Source organism: Chionomys nivalis, chromosome X (genome assembly GCF_950005125.1).
Source record: "Chionomys nivalis chromosome X, mChiNiv1.1, whole genome shotgun sequence".
In the NCBI taxonomy this organism is placed as follows: domain Eukaryota; kingdom Metazoa; phylum Chordata; class Mammalia; order Rodentia; family Cricetidae; genus Chionomys; species Chionomys nivalis.
The window spans coordinates 38,093,041-38,112,634 of record NC_080112.1 but is presented as its reverse complement, the minus strand read 5'-3'; the positions used below and the strand labels follow the sequence as shown (position 1 = coordinate 38,112,634).

The 19,594-nt window shown below is 39.5% G+C and overlaps 1 long non-coding RNA gene across 1 annotated transcript; it reads right to left on the bottom strand.

The window, feature by feature from the left end:
• Nucleotides 1-3,179: 3,179 nt before the first annotated feature.
• Nucleotides 3,180-14,553, bottom strand: LOC130867980 (uncharacterized). The gene is made up of 4 exons (XR_009056489.1): nt 14,414-14,553; nt 8,083-8,240; nt 6,920-7,012; nt 3,180-3,318 (listed from the first exon to the last, which is right to left on the bottom strand). It is a non-coding gene; the product is annotated as an uncharacterized LOC130867980 (long non-coding RNA).
• Between the last annotated feature and the right edge of the window lie 5,041 nt (nt 14,554-19,594).

The window sequence follows — 19,594 nt, the reverse complement described above, 5'->3', positions numbered from 1 at the left end:
ATTAACAGCGCCCCCATTCAGCAGGAAGCAGTTTGGAGAGAAATAACTGCGCCCATATTCCCAAATATTGTTTATAAATGTTCTTTTACATTTAAAGGGGGAGATGATATAGATGTGAATAATTTGCATTGATATGAATCTTGGTTTACTGATATTAATTTCAGGTCAATTTTATTATATGTGTATGTATTTCTGATATTGATTAAGGTATTGTGATTGTGTAGCTCGCTTAAAAATGTAATGAATATAGGTTGTTAATGGATAATTATCAATAATAGTCAAGCTTGTAATCATGTTAGATTTTCTAGATGTACATAGATATATTTTAGATAGGCATTCTTCATATCTTTCAAAGATTATAGAATATGGCATTTTAAATGTTTTAATAACTTAGGGTTTTTCATGACAATGAGACACTATGCTCCTGGCAGCACCAATCTACTTCAAGAAGAAGATGGGCATCGAAGAGGATCCTTATGGAGTTTGATAGCCATTTGGGCAAGAAACTGCTCTTGCCTGGACTATTTTATAAACTGGACACAAAGAACCCGCAGAGAGAGGACTGCTGAACTTGCCTAAAGGTGAGATGATCTTTCGGGGTTCCTGATTCATGAAAGAGTCTGCGAGACATTCTGCAGGACACAGCAGATAGTGACTGAACTGCCTTTAAATTTCCTGCTTCATGGAAACGTCTCTGGATACTATGGACCTTTAGGCCGAAGATGGATGCCCCAACGGTACAGAGGAACTTTGGGTGACTGTCCAGGCAGTGAGATGTCTCTGTCATTTCTAGAGTTTAGAAGTTGCTTACTTTTTGTTTGCTTAGGTAATATTGTATTCTTCTGGAGTCTTTGATGGAGTTGAATAATAGATAGATAGTTATAGTTATAGTTTTCCTTAGTTATGATAAAGATAAAATAGATGTAAATATTGTAATTTTTACTTGATAACTGTTTTGTTATATGTAATTTTGCTATGTTAAAGTTAAAGCCTTCCTTTTTTTTTTGTTTAAACAGAAAAAAGGGAAATGATGGAGGAAGGTCATTTGTCAATAAACAAACTGCCTTGGCCCATTTGATAGGCTACCCCTTAGGTGGGTGGAGTAAACAGGATAGAATGCTGGGAGGAAGAGGAAGTGAGCTCAGACTCGACAGCTCTGCTCTCTGGAGCAGACGCCATGCACCATGCTCCCCTCTCCCCGGCAGATGCGATGAAGCTCTGACCCAGGATGGACGTAGGCTAGAATCTTCCCGGTAAGCGCTCCTTGGGGTGCTACATACATGAACAGAAATGGGCCAAGCAGTGTTTAAAAGAATAGAGTTTGTGTGTCGTTATTTTGGGGCATAAGCTAGCCAGGCAACCATGAGCCGGGCTGAGGGAAGAGGCCCGCAGCTCCTACTACACTTGCCCAAATGGCTAACCAACTCCATAAGGTACCTCTTCAATGCCCATTTTCCTCTTGAAGTAGATTGGTGCTGCCAAGAGCAGACGTGTCTCATTGTCATGAAAAATCCTAAGTTATTAAAACTTTTTAAATGCCATATTCTGTAGTCTTTGAAAGATATGAAGAACACCTATCTGAAAAATATCCATGCACATCTAGAAAATCTAACATGACTACAAACTTGACTATTATAGATGATTATCTATTAACCTTTATTTCTTAATTATACAGTACATTTTTAAATGAACTACACAATAACAATACCTTAATCAAGAGCAGAAATATACATATAACAAGATTGACCTTAAATTTATATTAACAAAACAAAATCCATACCAATGCAAATTATTCATATCTAAATCATATCCCCCTTTAAATGTAAAAGAATATTTATAAACAATATTTGGGAATATGGGCACAGCTTTTTCTCTCCAAACTGCTTCATGCTGTATGGGGGTGCTGTTAATCAGGTCTTTCATGATGTATCCTGTATGCTAAGTTCATCTCAGTCAGCAGTTGGGCGAAGCATTTTTTGAGGGTGTTTACAGTGACCTTTCAGGAGGGCGTGGTCTATCATACCATATTGGTCTAGAAGTAATCCAAAGGTTCTCATCTTCTGTGAAAACAAAAGAAGAACCTCTTTTCCAAAGCATCATATCCTTAGACCCAAATTTTGAAGTCAAAATATCTTTATAATATACATGCTGGTTTAGCTTGGCCTATACAATGAAATGTCTCTCTGCATTTAGCTCCTTTACAGTCAAAAAATTTAAAGAAAACACAATGTACATAATCCAGACCCTTTGTGAATTTTCCATTTTTACATGGCTTGTTTTTACTCTATCACTTTACTTTGTCTCTTTAAAGACTTTACCCCTTTTTTAAGCATTGACTTTATATTATGACTCTGTATACTCTTTATCTTTTTCTTCCAAGCCTACATGTTTTATCTAACACCGTGACCCATTTAGAGTCTTTTATGTCTGAATCTGCCCTATTGCATTGTCCTTAATTCTCTACTGTGTTGAAGAGCTTTTAAAATGCTAAGCAGGCTGGGTGGTGGTGGCGCATGCCTTTAATCCCAGCACTTGGGAGGCAGAGGCAGGCGGATCTCTGTGAGTTCGAGACCAGCCTGGTCTACAAGAGCTAGTTCCAGGACAGGCTCCAAAACCACAGGGAAACCCTGTCTTGAAAAACCAAAAAATTAAAAAAAATAAAAAATAAAATAAAAATAAAATGCTAAGCAGCTTGGTTGCAGTTGTTCTGGATGTTGGCTCCACCTCTCACCAATTCTAAAATGGTGGAAGTACGATTTCTGCTAGCTCTGGGGCCACCAGGTAGGAGCTGCACTCAGCAGTCCACCCAGAGAATGAGCGTCCAACACATAAACGCTTTTTATCTGAGTTACAGACAAGTCTGCCATGCAGAGCACTGTGCAGCCTGGAAACATCTCTGTGTATGGCGGCAGCAATCTGTCATGCTCTCCTGCCTGCCCAAGCCTGATCCTGCCATCTGCCCAGGCAGGGAGCGCAGAGTCACAGGCATTGTCTCAGTCACTTTCCTCCCAACCCCGAGTGGGCACACAAACACCCAGGCCCACAAATGTTCCATAGCTGGAGTTTGCACCTGCAGCAGGGCCCAGGAAGCCATGTTTTAAAACCACGCAGCTTTTTTTTATGGCTGCTGAGTCAGGAAATTCTCTCTTAAAGGAGCTATGGCATGCTGCCAGCTGTGCTAAACTCTATATTTGTGTCTAGAATTCCTTTTTAAGCCCTCTCAGGTTGTACGTGGAGTTCCTTACCTCGTTGGAGTGCCACTTTGTTGTAGAGGAGCGTGGGGCCCCTTTGTTCTATCCTTCCCCGGGTAGCTTACATCTGAAATAATTACACAGAAACTGTATTCATTTAAAACACTGTCTGGCCCATTATATCTAGCCTCTTCTTCGCTAACTTTAACATCTTGATTCAACCCATTTCTAATAATCTATATGTCATCACAAGATCATGGCTTACCGGGAAAGATTCAGCATGTCTGACCTGGCAGCTTCATGGCGGGCGGCTCTCTGACTCTGCTCTCCTTCCTAGCATCCAGTTCTGTCTTCCCCACCTACCTAAGTTTCTGCCCTATCAAAAGGCCAAGGTAGTTTTCTTTATTCAGCCAATGAAAGCAACACAAATATAGAAGGGCCTCCTACACCACTAAGTAATAAGGTGAACCCAAAGAAAAACATATAGATCCACCTGGAAATAGGAAAGAGACAAGATTGCCTGACAAGGGCTGGGGAGATGGCTCAGAGGTTAAGAGCATTGCCTGCTCTTTCAAAGGTCCTGAGTTCAATTCCCAGCAACCACATGGTGGCTCACAACCATCTGTAATGGGGTCTGGTGCCCTCTTCTGGCATGCAGGCATACACACAGACAGAATATTGTATACATAATAAATAAATAAATAAATAAATAAATAAATAAATATTTTTTTAAAAAAAAGATTGCCTGACAAAATTGGGAGCATGGGGGTGAGGAGTATAAGGTAGGGGTGAAGGAGAAGAGGAGGAGAGAAGGGGAGGGTTGAGGAGAACTTGAGGGAAAGGGATAGTTGAGATGGAAGAAAGATAGATATGAGAGCAAGGAAAGAAATATCTTGATTGAGGCAGCCATTATGGGGTTAGCAAGAAACCTGGCTCTAGAAAAATGTCCAGGAATCCACAAGAATGACCCCAGCTAAGACCCTAAGCAATAGAGGAGAGGGTGTCTGAACTGGCCTTACCCTGTAGTCAGACTGATGATTATCTTAAATATCACCATATAACCTTTGTCCAACAACAGATGGAAACAGAGGCAGAGACCCACATTGAAGCTCTGGACTGAGCTCCCAATGTCCAGTTGAAGAGTGGAAGAAAGAGGAGTGTGAGCAAGGAAAACAAGACCAGGAGGGGTTCACCCACTGAGACAGTATACCTGAGCTAATGGGAGCTCATCATTTCCAACTGGACTAGGAGTGAACAAGCATAGAATCAAACTAGTCCCCCTGAATGTGGTTGACAATTGGGGCAGACTGTGGGGCCACTGGCAGTGGCACTGGCATTTGTCTCTACTGCATGTATTAGCTTCTGGGATCATATTCTCTTTGGTTGTATACCTTGCTCAACCTAGACGTAGTAGGGAGGGCTTTGGACTTTCCACAGGGCAGGGTGCCTTGCCCTCTCTTAGAATTGGAGGGGGTGGGGTGGGAGGGTGTGTGGACGGAGTGGGAGGGGAGTGGGAGGACAGGAGGGAGTGGGAATTTGGATTGGTATTTTTTTAAGTAATAAAATAGAATAATAAAAAAGAAAGCTTTATATGGCCTGTGAGTATGACAGAAATAGCTTTCCAGGAGACTGCTTCAATAAGACAGAGTACAGGGGATATATAGGATTGGGAACAATAGCTGTGGAGTAGCCTAATTTGCATTAAATAGTGTGCTCCTATCATAAAGCTCCTAGTGCAAGTCTTAGTTACCATATGTGGAAGCACAGTCCTATCATAAAGCTCTTAGCACAATGTCTAATTACCATATGGGCATCAAAGGGAAAGTTTTTGCAGGAAACAGTATCTAGGGTCATACTAGAAATAAGTTAAGCATCTGGGCTTAATGACAGTCTACAAATAAGGTCAGTTAGAGAACAGGGTGCCTTCCATGGAGGGTGTGCTCCATGTTACCAAGCTCAAAGAGAGTTACCAGGCAATGGTAGACTGCAATTTCCAACCAGTAGGTTCTCCCAGCAGTTTATAATTAATTACCCGGTCTTGGGTATTTTGATACAATAACAAGAAGAGACTAAGACAGAAATTGATAATAAGAAATAAAGCTATTGCTGTAGGAAATACCTAAAATGAAATTGGGTGATGGGTAGAGATTGTGTAAAGGGCTGATCTATGACTGGGGGTATAGCTCAGTAGTACAGTACTTGCCATGAATGTGTGAGGTCATGTGTTTGACCCCTAGCAAAACAAAAAGGAAGGGAATGAGGGAGGAGGAAGAAATGAAGGGAGGGAGAAGGAGGGAGGGAGGTAAAGGAGGTAGACTTTAATTGAATATTTAAAAATAAAATATAGTGAGCCTGGAGAAATAATTCAGCAGTTCAGAGCACTGTCTGTTCTTCTAGAGGACCCAGGATTTGTGCCCAACACCCATATGATGGCTCACAACTGTCTGTAACTCCAATTTAGGAAGATCTGGCACCATCAAATGCCTTCCACAAGCACCCACCACACAAGTTGTACATAGTCATACATGCAGGGAAAACACTAATACATACATAAAATATAACAAAATGTAAAAAGGAAGGAATCAATCAATTAATCAAATTGATCAATCTAGGAAATCTGCCAAAATAAAGAAGATAGGAAATGGGCAATAAAAATATTTTTAAAAAACAAAAAATTTAATTGAAAATTTAAAAACTACAAACAGGAATTTATCTTACAAGTGCTCAAAACAAAAGACAAGCTGTATGGAAATCCTAAATCATTGTAGGTATTACATAAGTGATCATAGCCAGGATTTCGCTAGAAATATGGACAGTAAAGGTAATTCTGAGATGATATTTAAGACAGAAATAAGAAGCAAGGTATTGAAAATGGACAAAAGTCCAACTGTGTTGGCAAAATGGCAAATAATTTAATTGTAATGGTATCTTAATGATTTCTGAAAAGATATCTGGCAGAAGAAATAGCTAAAGTATTGAAGGACTTCATGATTTTTCTTGACTCCTTATAGTAAAATTACAAAAAAATAGGAAAAATATAAATTTTATGATAAAATAAAGTAGAAGTTAAAGACTTGGAAGAGTTTTTGAATTTCCAAGTTGGGAAAAACAAAAAGTCATATTTAGAAAACATTATCAAAGGTAGAACCAAGCTACCATTTTATAGCAAGAATAGTTTTGATAGGTGGAAGTCAGATGTTACTCTGAAGGCATTTTTAAGATTATCAGTGATTGCTATTCCTATTATAGGCCAAAAGTGCCAGGGTCTGACAGTTCAACAATTTCAAAGGTGCTCTAAGCACAAAGAAATCACTGAGCTTATTGCCTTGGACTGCCTCAAGTCTCTGCTTCCTGAGCTGCAACATACAGCCCATCTTGTCCATTCCCATCAAGAGCAAACAGGTGTCATTTGGATAGCTGTCTTTAACCACTTGATCATGTTTTTTTAAGTTATCAGTAAACTTATTCGTTCACCAAACTAGACTTAGATGGAACCATTAATTTAGCCTAGCATTGGCCTCTCTATTAAGGGTGACTAGAAAATGACTCCACAAGGTAAGACCCACAATACCATTTTAAAGTTTCAGTTGAATAAAATTTTATAAGAAATTACAAAACAATAATTTCTTATAACAGTACACTGAAAATGATCAAACAATATTATATGTGCATGAAAGAGTAAAACTGTCAAAGAATAAATTAAAATTTAGTTTTTAAAAAAAGAGTACCTGAGTTTGACTTCCAGTATCCACATAGGGCAGCCCACAAACACCTGTAACTTCAGCTCCAAGGGATTTGAATTCTCTGCCCTTCATGGGTACCTGCACTCATGTGCACATACACAAAGACAAAGACATACACACAATTAAAATAAATTTTTTAAAAACAAAGATATTGCCCTGGGAGGTAAACCTAGGCACCTGGCTCTAATCTACAAGTGCCTATTTATCATAGAAGTCTGAGTTCTATCTTTGGATATAGATGATTAATTAGCATAGATCACTGATGTGGGAAGGCCATATGTCTATCAAAATGATGTGGGAATGTCATATATCAAACTGTTGCTTTCATTGGTTAATTAATAAAGAAACTGCTTGGCCTGATAGGTTAGAACATAGGTGGGTGGAGTAAACAGAACAGAATGCTGGGAGGAAGTGGGGCAGACGCCATGCCTCTCCTCTCCAAGGCAGACATGATAAAGCTCCAGTCCAAGATGGACGTATGCTAGAATCTTCCTGGTAAGCTACTGCCTCATGGCACTACACAGATTATTAGAAATGGGTTAGTCGAAGTGTGAAAGTTAGCCAAGAAGAGGCTAGATATAATGGGCCAAGCAGTGTTTAAAAGAATACAGATTCCGTGTTATTATTTCAGGGCATAAGCTAGCCAGGCAGCCAGGAACCGGGCGGCAGGAATGCAGCCCACAGCTCCTTCAACAGATTGCCATTCCAATTATTAGGTATAAAAGAACAGATAGCTTAACAGTTCTTCTACGCACTTTCCATGAGAATTAGTCATTTATAGAACACATCTGATTGAATGCATAAAAGGGTAAAATTTCTTTCTGTCTCTATAATCTCAACAAATTGCTTTGGATGTACATTGCAGTCTTTTTTAATGCTTATTTAACAATATTACAGTTGAGGCTCATCATGTACAGCCATAATAATAACATTTGGGGAACTAAGGCAAAGGACTGTGAATTCAAAACCAACCTAGGCAACATAGTAGGACCTCATCTCAAATAGTAATAATAGTAACCCCATTTCTTTCTTATTCTATATTTTTGGAATTAATTTTATTGGTTTCTAGATAATTATATTTATTAATTATATTTATTAAAAGACATATGAACAGAGTTAAGCATGGTGGTAATACAAAGAAAGCATACCGTGAGCATGGGTGTAGGAAGACTTCTCAAAGGAGAATTGCCAGGAATTATGGTTATTATCTTCCCCAACAGGTGATGGTGCTGACTCTGAATACTGGGTTTTTTTTCTGTAATAGTATTTCACCAACTCAAATGACTCATGACTCCTAATAATATGCCTGAAATTTCAGCAAGGCCACGTGTTAAGCTTGTAAATGGAAAAAATCTTAGAGTTCTTCATAATCCTTAATATCAAAGGTCAATATCAACCTGTATTCATATGGCAAGGCCTTTGTGACAATATTGTCATCTTGACAGCATCTAGAATCACCTAGGATTCAGGGCCTCTGAGCATACAAGTAGGGAACTGCCTTGATTAGGTTAGTTGAGGCAGAAAGACTTGTACAGTGTAGGTGGCACCATTTTATGGCCTTGGAATCCTGGACTATATAAAAAATAGTCAGTTGAGCACAAGCATTCATTATGCATTGCTTCCAGACTATGGATTCAAAGTGACTAGATGCTTCAAGTTACAGCTGTCTTGAATTCCCCACCATAATGAACTGTACAAAAGAATCGCAAGTCAAAAGAAACCCTTTCACTCTTAAGTTTCTTTTGCCAGGGAATTTTATCACAAAAAAAATGAAAAAAAACTGGAACCACTGCTGAAATAAACCTGACCTGTGATTTGTAGACCTTTGCAACTGGTTTGCAGAAAGAATGTACAGGAGTTTGGAATTTTTGTGCATGCCTTTAATCCCAGAACTCTGGATGCGGAACTGTATGAGTACCAGGCCAGTCAGATAATGAGATTCCCACCAGAGAGAGAGACAGAGACAGAGACAGAGACAGAGAGAGACAGAGAGAGACAGATGTTTGGACTAGAAAACCCCTAATATTCAGGAAGAAATTAATGAGCTATTCTGATCGAAGTCAGAAGATTAAAAACACTGATATAAATTCACACTGTAGAGGTAGGCCCAACTACTGAGATTTCAAGAATAGGACTAAGGGCCATGCATGTGATACTCTGGCCAAGAATCTAGATTTATTCTGCCCATGCACTGAGAACTTTAACAAAATTGGATTTACAGATAATGGATGAACTTGTTTGATAGAGAAAATTTCAGAACAGGAGAACATTCAACTGGTGATGAGAAAGCATTTGTCATTCTTAATAGATCAGCACCACTGAAGAGAAACCTGCTGCACTGCCAACTAGGACAGAGAGGAATGGTATCCTGAGGGAAAAAAAAAAAACAAATCCTTGAAAGTTTCGCACTGTAAAGATCCAAGTCGGGCAGTGGTGGCGCACGCCTTTAATCCCAGCACTCGGGAGGCAGAGGCAGGCAGGTTTCTGGGAGTTCGAGGCCAGCCTGGTCTACAAGAGCTAGTTCCAGGACAGGAACCAAAAAGCTACAGAGAAACCCTGTCTCGAAAATCAAAAATAAAAAAGATCCAAATTTGGATGTGAGGGTGATCTGGCTGTGACATGTTACCCCATTGATTGCCAACGTTGAGTTGGCTGATCTGGCTGGCTATGCAGGTATCCTCTTCCTCACCACTCCATGGATGTCCCTTCTGAAACTGCACACTCAGTTGAAGAAGAAAATCTCCCCTGAGTATAAGAGGGCAGGTCTTTTGTCAAGGGTATATGAGTAGCTGTACTCCCCTGCTAGAACCTTCAAGCAAGATCCAAATTCATTTGAAGAAAGAAAGCATAAACTGAAGAGATCCTCTGTGCCTCAAAAGCAACTGCTTAGGAGGTATTACCCCAAAGTGAACACAGCTCCGAGCCATGGATCAGAAAGGGGAAGCATAATCCTAAAATGGCATCAGAGCTTATCCTTCTGATTTTTTCTGACCCTTGGGTTACTGCTAATTGCTTAACTGTACAGTCTCCCATGAGAAAAACCATACACTAAGTTTAGAATACCATTTTTAGTATTATGGACTATGCAAACAAATTACAGCTACAGCTGAATGCTCCGGGTCACACACATAGGTCTCTATACTAAAGATCTACTTGAAGAAATTGACTAGAAGCAACTGCTAATTGAAACTTCAGTGCCTAGCTTCCTACCACTGCTGCTCAAATCTATCACACTAGACATGGTAATGCATCCATTTAATAGACATGACAAAAATTATTGAATTCTATGTTTCTGATACAGAAGTTGCCGCTACACTACATGATTGTAACTCCTTCAATTTCATGATAAAGCTGGGTGTGGGGTGTGTTCATGTACACCTTTAACGCCAGAATGAGAGAGGCAGAGGCAGATAGATCTCTATGAGGAAAGTCTGGTCTACATAGTGAGTTCTAGGACAGTCAAGGCTACATAGTAGGACCCTGTCTCAAAAAAAAAAAAACTAAAACAAAACAAAATTTGATAGATCTCTATGAGGAAAGTCTGGTCTACATAGTGAGTTCTAGGACAGTCAAGGCTACATAGTAGGACCCTGTCTCAAAAAAAAAAACTAAAACAAAACAAAATTTGTTATGAAGATAGGGACATCATGAGGTGTGACGCCATTTGCTCCTAAAAAGTACAAAATCCTACACCAGTTAAGAATTATGGATAATAAAAAGGGTTATTTATTTGAGGGGGAAAACTTACAGATCACAGTCCCAAACAACAGTCCTCTCGTTGCAAACAGGAAACAGAGAGTCTAGCTGCCAGAATGGGAGCCGGAAGCAAGAGAGAGAGAAACAGAGAGACAGAGAGACAGAGAGAGGTTCCTGCTGCTTTTTAAAGTATAAGAGACCACATCCCAGTGAGATGGTATCTGAAAGGCTATTGGCTGAAGGAGCAGAATGTGCTCCCACAGCAACCTCACATGAGGTGTGACCCCATTTGCTCCTAAAAAACTGTCCACATCATATGTCTGGCCCAATCTCAGAGCTTTCAATATTTACTAAAGTCAATAGCATATAGAAATCCCAAGATAGCTCCAACAGTCCTGCACAATAAAAGAACTTCTGAAGCTATCACCATCCCTGATTTCAAACTCTACTACAGAGCTATAGTAATAAAAGCTGAATGGTATTGGCATTAAAACAGACAGGTAGATTAACGGGATTGAATCAAAGACCCAGATGTAAATCCACACACCTATGGACACCTGATTTTTGACAAAGAAGTCAAAATTATACAATGGAAAAAATAAAGCATCTTACACAAATGGTGCTGATCTAACTCGATATTGGAATATAGAAGAATGCAAAGAGATCCATATTTATCACCCTGCACAAAATGCAAGTCCATATGGATCAAAGACCTCAACATAAAACCAGATACACTGAACCTGATAGAAGAGAAAGGAGGAAAGAACCTTGAAAACATTGGTACGAGAGACAACTTCCTGAACAGAACACCAATAGCATAGACACTAAGATCAGCAATTAATAAATGGGACCTCATGAAACTAAAAGGGTTCTGTAAGGCAAAAGACATAGGACAGTGTCAATAGGACAAAACAGCAGCCTACAGAATGAGAAAAGATCTTCACCAACCCCACATCTGACAGAGGACTAACTCCCAAATACATAAAGAACTCAAGAAACTAGACATCAACAAAACAAATAATTCAATAAAAAAATATGTCTAGATACAAACAGAGAATTGTCAAAGGAGAAATCTCAAATGGCTGAGAAGCATTTAAAGAAATGTTCAACATCCTTAGCCATCAGGGAAATGCAAATCAAAACTGACTCTGAGATTCCATCTTATACCTATCAAAATAGCTAAAATCAAAAACACAAGTGACAGCTCATGCTGGAGAGAATGTAGAGTAAGGGGAACACTCCTCCATTGCTGGAAAGTGCAAATGGAAATCAATATAGAAAAAAACACTATGGAAACCAATATGACAGTTTCTCAGAAAGTTAGGAATCCATCTACCTCAAGACCCACTCAAAATACCACTCTTGAGTATACACCCAAAGGATGCTTTATCCTATCACAAAGACACTTGTTTAACTATGTTCATAGCAACTTTATTCCTAATAGCCAGAAACTGGAAACAACCTAGATGGTCCTCAACAAAAGAATTGATTTTAAAAAATGTGGTGCATTTACACAATGGAGTATTACTCAGCTGTTAAAAACAATGACATCATGAAATTTGTAGGAAAATGGATGGAGCTAGAAAAAAAATCATCCTGAGTGAAGTAACCCATACACAAAAAGACAAACATTAGTTATGTACTCACTCATAAATCGATATTAGCTGTAAAGCTAAGTAACAAGGAGGGCTCAAGAGGGGACATATGAATCTCCCTGGGAAGGGGAAATAGAATAGAAATTGCAAGTGGAGAAGGGGGTGAGGTGGGAGAGGAACAGTAGGGAGGACGGATGGAGATAGTATTAGGAGAGACAAATGGAATTGGGAGGGCATCTTGGGTACAAGCTAAGAAACCTCGCTAAGACTCCCAGAAATAGAAGATATGGCTAGCAATGGGGAATACAGAGCCTGAAATGGTCATCTTCTGTAACTAAGCAAGACTTCTAGTAGACAAATTAGGGCAGCAAAGCAGCCATATAACCTTCAACCTGAAATTTGTTCTGCCTACAAGATATGCAGGGGTATGAATGGCACAAAAATTGTTGGAGTGGCCAACCACTCCAGCTTGAGATCCATGCCACAAGTGGAAGCCCACTCCTGAAACTACCTGGAGGACCAGAACCCAGAGGGTGGATAGCCCAGAGATCTAGGATAGAACAAAACACACCGGCAAAAAAAAAAAAAAAAAGATTCTTAATGATATTCTGCTATACTTATATATTGGTGCCTAACCCAATTGTCATCAGAGAGACTTCACACAGCAACTGATGGAAACAGATGCAGACCCACAGCCTAACATTAGGAGAAGTTAGGGGAATCCTGCAGAAGAGAAAGAAAGAAGATTATAGGAGCCAGAGGGATCAGGGACATAAGAAAACCCTGAAAATCTACTAACTTGGGCTCATAGAGACTCAGAGACTAAAATGACAACCAGTGAGCCTGCGTGGGAATGATCTGCATATATCTGAGAGTTATGTAGCTGGCCTTCTTGTGGAACTCCTAACAATGCAGGCAGGAGCTGTCTCTGACTCTTTTGCTGGCTTTTAGGACCCTTATCCTTATACTAGAGTATCTTGTCCAGCCTTCAACTTGATATGTCATGTTTTGTTGATATCCATGGGAAGCCTGCCCTTCTTTGAGTAGAAACAGAGGAGGAGTGAGTGGGGAAGGGGAGGCACACAGGGGAGGTGGGGTGGAGGACAAGGAGGAAAGAAAAGAGGGGAAACAGTTATTGGGCTGTAAAAATAGATGTGGGTAGATAGGTAGATAAACAAATAAATAAATAAATCCCAGAGAAAACAAAGCAATTGTATATGTTAGAGAAGGCAGCACATAAAGGAAAAAGATGAATAAGAGAATTTTGACTATATAGATTTGTACTTTTCAAACTTTTCTGTCTATATAACTAAAACATACAATTTAAAATTAAACTATTAGCCAGGCAGGTACCCTACACCATTAATCCCAGCACTCATGAGGAAGAGACAGGTAGATCTTTGTGAGTTGCAGGCCAGCCTGATTTATATTGCAAGCCCCAGAGCAGCAAGTGTTGCAGAGTAAGACCCTTTCTAAAAAAGATTAAACTGTTACTAATATTCTCTACGTCATAAGATACTATTACTGCCACTATAAAATAGTAATAATAGGGTATTTATGGAGATGTTCTAAAAATTTTAAGTTATTTAAACAAAAATTATAATAGTATTAGCGATGTACAATAGAAGATTTAGAAGATAAAGTGTTTTCTAATTAATAAGAAAGAAAATAAGAGATAGAAAGGTGCCAGACATGGTGGCAAATACCTGTAGTCTCAAAAGGCTAAAGCAGAAGGGATTCAAGGCCAAGGCCAGTTCAGGCACCTTGGTAAGACCTTTCTCAAAATAATAAAAAGTTAAAAGGTTGGGGTTGGCCTGGAGAGATGCCTCAGTGGTTGGTTAAGAATATCTAGCTTCTTTCCAGAGGACCTGGGTTTCTTTTCCAGTATCCATATGGCAGTTAACAAGCACTAACTCCAGTCCGAGGAGATCTGATCTGAAGCCCTTTTTGGTCTCTGTAGGCACTGTGTGCATGTTGTACACAGCCATACATTCAGGTAAAACATCCATACACTTAAAATAATAAAGTGTTCTTTAGAAGGTTTGGTTATAGCTTCACATAGACCCAACTAGAATACAGATTCAAGTAGTTATAAAAATTGTATCAGGGCTGGAGAACACGTAAATAAAATTGTTTTAGTTTAAGGCTCAGAAGTTCAAGATTTTAAAAAAATTCTACCCCTATGTACCTCTTCTTTTCCACTCAGCTCATAGGCCTTGCATATCTCCTGGCTGAGGAGGGTTTTGGGTGGCAAACATGTTAATGCTCTCCCTGGGCTCTCTTGATGGTAACTCTGTTCTGTTCAGGTTCTCCAATTCTGTTGAAATGCGTAGAATTAACAGCATCTTCTAGAACCAGAAGGAAGATCCCAGTCTTTGCTATGGAGTCTCCCATTGGATCCCCATAGACACTCAAAGATACCTGAAAAGACAGGGTACAAATTATCAGAATCAGACAACATTTTGCTACTAAACATGATAGTCTTAAAGTATAGTTCATCCCACTGAATGCTGTGCAGTATCTATTGGATACCCATAGTAGACAAAGTTACAGAAATATTGATTCAAAGTAGAATATGAAGAAATATGTGATATTTGGAATAAGATTAACAAAATTTATATTTCAGATCTACCAATATTTATGTATGCTATAAAAATATTTCTAGAGTTTTACTTTTTTTATTTTATTTTTTTTAATGAAAAAAATTTTCTGCCTCCTCTACACCTCCCATTTCCCTCCCCCTCCTCCCGCCCCTCTCTCCCTCCCCCCACTCCTCTTCTCCTCCCTCTCCAGTCCCAGGAGCAGTCAGGGTTCCCTGCCCTGTGGAAAGTCCAAGGTCGTCCCCCCTCCATCCAGATCTAGGAAGGTGACCATCCAAACTGTCTAGGCTCCCACAAAGCCAGAACTTGAAGTAGGATCAAAACCCCGTGCCATTGTCCTTGGCCTCTCATCAGCTCTCATTGTCCGCCATGTTCAGAGAGTCCGGTTTTATCCCATGCTTTTTCAGTCACAGTCCAGCTGGCCTTGGTGAGCTCCCAATAGATCGGCCCCACTGTCTCAGTGGGTGGGTGCACCCCTCGTGGTCCTGACTTCCTTGTACATGTTCTCCCTCCTTCTGCTCCTCATTAGGACCTTGGGAGCTCAGTCGCGGTGCTCCAGTGTGGGTCTCTGTATCTATCTCCATCCATCGCTGGATGAAGGTTCTATGGTGATATGCAAGATATTCATCAGTATGACTATAGAATAGGTTCATTTCAGGTTCCCTATCCTCAGGGGCCCAAGGAACTAACTGGGGACATTGCCCTGAGCATCTGGTAGCCACACCAAGTTCAAGTCTCTTGCCAACCCTTAGGTGGCTCCCTTAACTAAGATATGAGTTTCCCTGCTCCCCTATCCAACCTTCCTTTATCCCCAATCATCCCGTTTCCCCGAGTTCCCTCATCCTCTCCTTCACACTTTTCTCTCTCCATCTCCCCTTACCCCCATCCCACCCTACCCCCAAGATTCCAATTTTTTGCCCGGCAATCTTGTCTATTTCCCATAGCCAGGAGGATAACTATATGTTTTTCCTTGGGTTTGCCCTCTTGTTTAGCTTCTTTAGGACCACAAATTAGAGACTCAGTGGCCCCCTATCCATGGCAGGAAACCAATTTTGAGTGAGTACATCCCATGATCTTCTTTTTTGGGTCTGGGTTACCTCACTCAGGATAGTATTTTCTATTTCCATCCATTTGCATGCAAAATTCGAGAAGTCATTGTTTTTTACCACAGAGTAGTACTCTAATGTGTATATATTCCACACTTTCTTCATCCATTCTTCCATTGAAGGACACCTAGGATGCTTCCAGGTTCTGGCTATTACAAATAATGCTGCTATGAACATAGTTGAACAAATGCTTTTGTCATATGATAAGGGATCTCTTGGGTATATTCCCAAGAGTGCTATTGCTGGGTCCAGGGGTAGGTTGATCCCAATTTTTCTGAGAAACCGCCACACTAATTTGCAAAGTGGTTGCACAAGTTTGCAGTCCCACCAGCAATGGATGAGGGTACCCCTTTCTCCACAACCTCTCCAGCAAAGGCTATCCTTGGTGTTTTTGATTTTAGCCATTCTGACAGGTGTAAGATGATATCTCAAAGTTGTTTTGATTTGCATTTCTCTGATCACTAAGGAGGTTGAGCATGACCTTAAGTATCTTTTGGCCATTCAAACTTCTTTTGTTGAGAATTCTCTGTTCAGTTCAGTGCCCCATTTTTAATAGGGTTACTTATCATTTTAACGTCTAGTTTCTTGAGTTCTTTATATATTTTGGAGATCAGACCTTTGTCTATTGTGGGGTTGGTGAAGATCTTCTCCCAGTCAGTAGGGTGCCTTTTTGTCTTAGTGACAGTGTCCTTTGCTTTACAGAAGCTTCTTAGTTTCAGGAGGTCCCATTTATTCAATGTTGCCCTTAATGTCTGTGCTGCTGGGGCTATATATAGGAAGCGATCTCCTGTGCCCATATGTTGTAGGGTACTTCGCATTTTCTCTTGTATCAGGTTGAGTGTGTTCAGATTGATATTGAGGTCTTTGATCCATTTGGACTTGAGTTTTGTGCATGGTGATAGATATGGGTCTATTTTCATTCTTCTACAGGTTGACATCTAGTTGTGCCAGCACCAGTTGTTGAAGATGCTTTCTTTCTTCCATTGTATACTTTTAGCTCCTTTATCGAAAATGAGGTGTTCATAAGTTTGTGGGTTAAAATCCGGGTCTTCTATACGATACCATTGGTCGACTTCTCTGTTTTTATGCCAGTACCACGCTATTTTCATTACTGTAGCTCTGTAATAGAGTTTGAAGTCAGGGATAGTAATGCCTCCAAACGATCCTTTATTGTATAAGATTGTTTTGGCTATCCTGGGTTTTTTGTTTTGCCATATAAAGTTGATTATTGTCCTCTCAAGATCTGTGAAGAATTTTGATGGGACCTTGATGGGGATTGCATTGAATCTATAGATTGCCTTTGGTAGAATTGCCATTTTTACTATGTTGATCCTCCCAATCCAAGAGCAAGGGAGATCCTTCCATTTTCTGGTATCCTCTTCAATTTCTTTCTTCAATGCCTTAAAGTTCTTGTCAAATAGATCTTTCACTTCCTTGGTTAGAGTTACCCCAAGATATTTTATGCTGTTTGTGGCTATCGTGAAAGGTGATGATTCTTTTATTTCCCTCTCTGCTTCCTTATCCTTAGTGTTTAGGAAGGCAACTGATTTTTTGGAGTTGATCTTGTATCCTGCCACATTACTAAAGGTATTTATCAGCTGTAGAAGTTCTTTGGAGGAGTTTTTGGGGTCGCTTAAGTACACTATCATATCATCTGCAAATAACGCAAGTTTAACTTCTTCCTTTCCAATTCGAATCCCCTTTATCCCCTTATGTTGTCTTATTGCTATTGTTAAGACTTCAAGAACTATATTGAAGAGGTATGGGGAGAGTGGACAGCCTTGGCGTGTTCCTGATTTGAGTGGGATGGCTTTAAGTTTCTCTTAGTTTAATTTGATGTTAGCTGTCGGCATGCTGTAAATAGCTTTAATTATATTTAGGTATGACCCTTGTATCCCTAATCTCTCCAAGACTTTTATCATAAAGGGATGTTGAATTTTGTCAAATGCTTTTTCAGCATCTAATGAAACTATCATATGGTTTTTTTCTTTCAGATTATTTATATGATGGATTACATTGATAGATTTGCGTATGTTAAACCGGCCCTGCAACTCTGGAATAAAGCCTAATTGATCATAATGGATAATTTTTCTAATGTGTTCTTGGATTCGGTTTGCCAGTATTTTGTTGAGGATTTTTGCGTCGATGTTCATGAGTGAGATTGGCCTGTAATTCTCTTTCTTGGTTGAGTCTTTGTGTGGTTTTGGTATCAGAGTTACTGTAGCTTCATAAAAGGAATTTGGCAATGACTCTTCTGTTCCTATAATGTGAAATACATTTAGGAGTATAGGTATTAGGTCTTCTTGGAAGTTCTGGTAGAATTCTGCATTGAAACCATCTGGTCCTGGACTTTTTTTGGAAGGGAGGTTTTTGATAACAGCTTCTAATTCTTCGCGACTCACAGGTCTATTTAGGTTGTTTACCTGGTCCTGGTTTAACTTTGGTATATGGTATTCATCTAAAAAAGTGTCCATTTCTTTTACATTTTCCAGTTTTGTGGCATACAGGCTTTTGTAGTAAGATCTAATGATTCTCTGAATTTCCTCTGTGTCTGTGGTTATGTCCCCCTTTTCATTTCTGATTTTATTAATTTGCAAATTCTCTCTCTGCCGTTTGATTAGTTTGGATAGGGGTTTATCAATCTTGTTGATTTTCTCCAGGAACCAGCTTTTTGTTTCATTGATTCTTTCAATTGTTTTCTGTGTTTCTATTTTGTTGATTTCAGCCCTCAGTTTGATTATTTCCAGTCTTCTACTCCTTCTAGGAGAGTCTGCTTCTTTTTTTTCTAGAGCTTTCAGGTGGGCTGTTAAGTCTCCAATGTGTGCTTTCTCTGTTTTCTTTAAGTGGGCACTTAGTGCTATGAACTTTACTCTCAGGACTGCTTTCATAGTGTCCCATAGGTTTGAGTATGTTGTTTCTTTATTTTCATTGAATTCAAGGAAGACTTTAATTTCTTTCTTTATTTCTTCCTTAATCCAGGTATGGTTCAGTAGTTGACTGTTCAGTTTCCATGAGTTTGTAGGCTTTCTGGGGGTAGCATTGTTGTTGAATTCTAGCTTTAATCCATGGTGATCTGAAAAGATACAGGTGGTTACAGATATTTTTTTGTAACTCTGGATGTTTGCTTTGTTACCGAGTATGTGGTCAATCTTCGAGAAGGTTCCATGAGCTGCAGAGAAGAAGGTATATTCTTTCCTATTTGGGTGGAATATTCTATAGATGTCTGTTAAGTCCATTTGATTCATTACCTCCATTAATTCTCTTATTTCTCTGTTAGGTTTCTGTCTAATTGACCTGTCCATTGGTGAGAGAGGAGTATTAAAGTCTCCTACTATTAACGTGTGCGGTTTGATTGCTGCCTTGAGTTTTAGCAATGTTTCTTTTACGTACGTTGGTGCTTTTATAGTAGGGGCATAGATATTCAGGATTGAGACTTCATCCTGATGAATTGTTCCTGTTATGAGTATAAAATGTCCCTCTCCATCTCTTCTGATTGATTTAAGTTTGAAGTCAACTTTGTTAGAAATTAGTATGGCCACACCTGCTTGTTTCTTAGGTCCATTTACTTGATAAGCCTTATCCCAACCCTTTACTCTGAGTAGGTGTCTGTCTTTGTGATTGAGGTGTGTTTCTTGTAAACAGCAGAATGTTGGATCCTGTTTT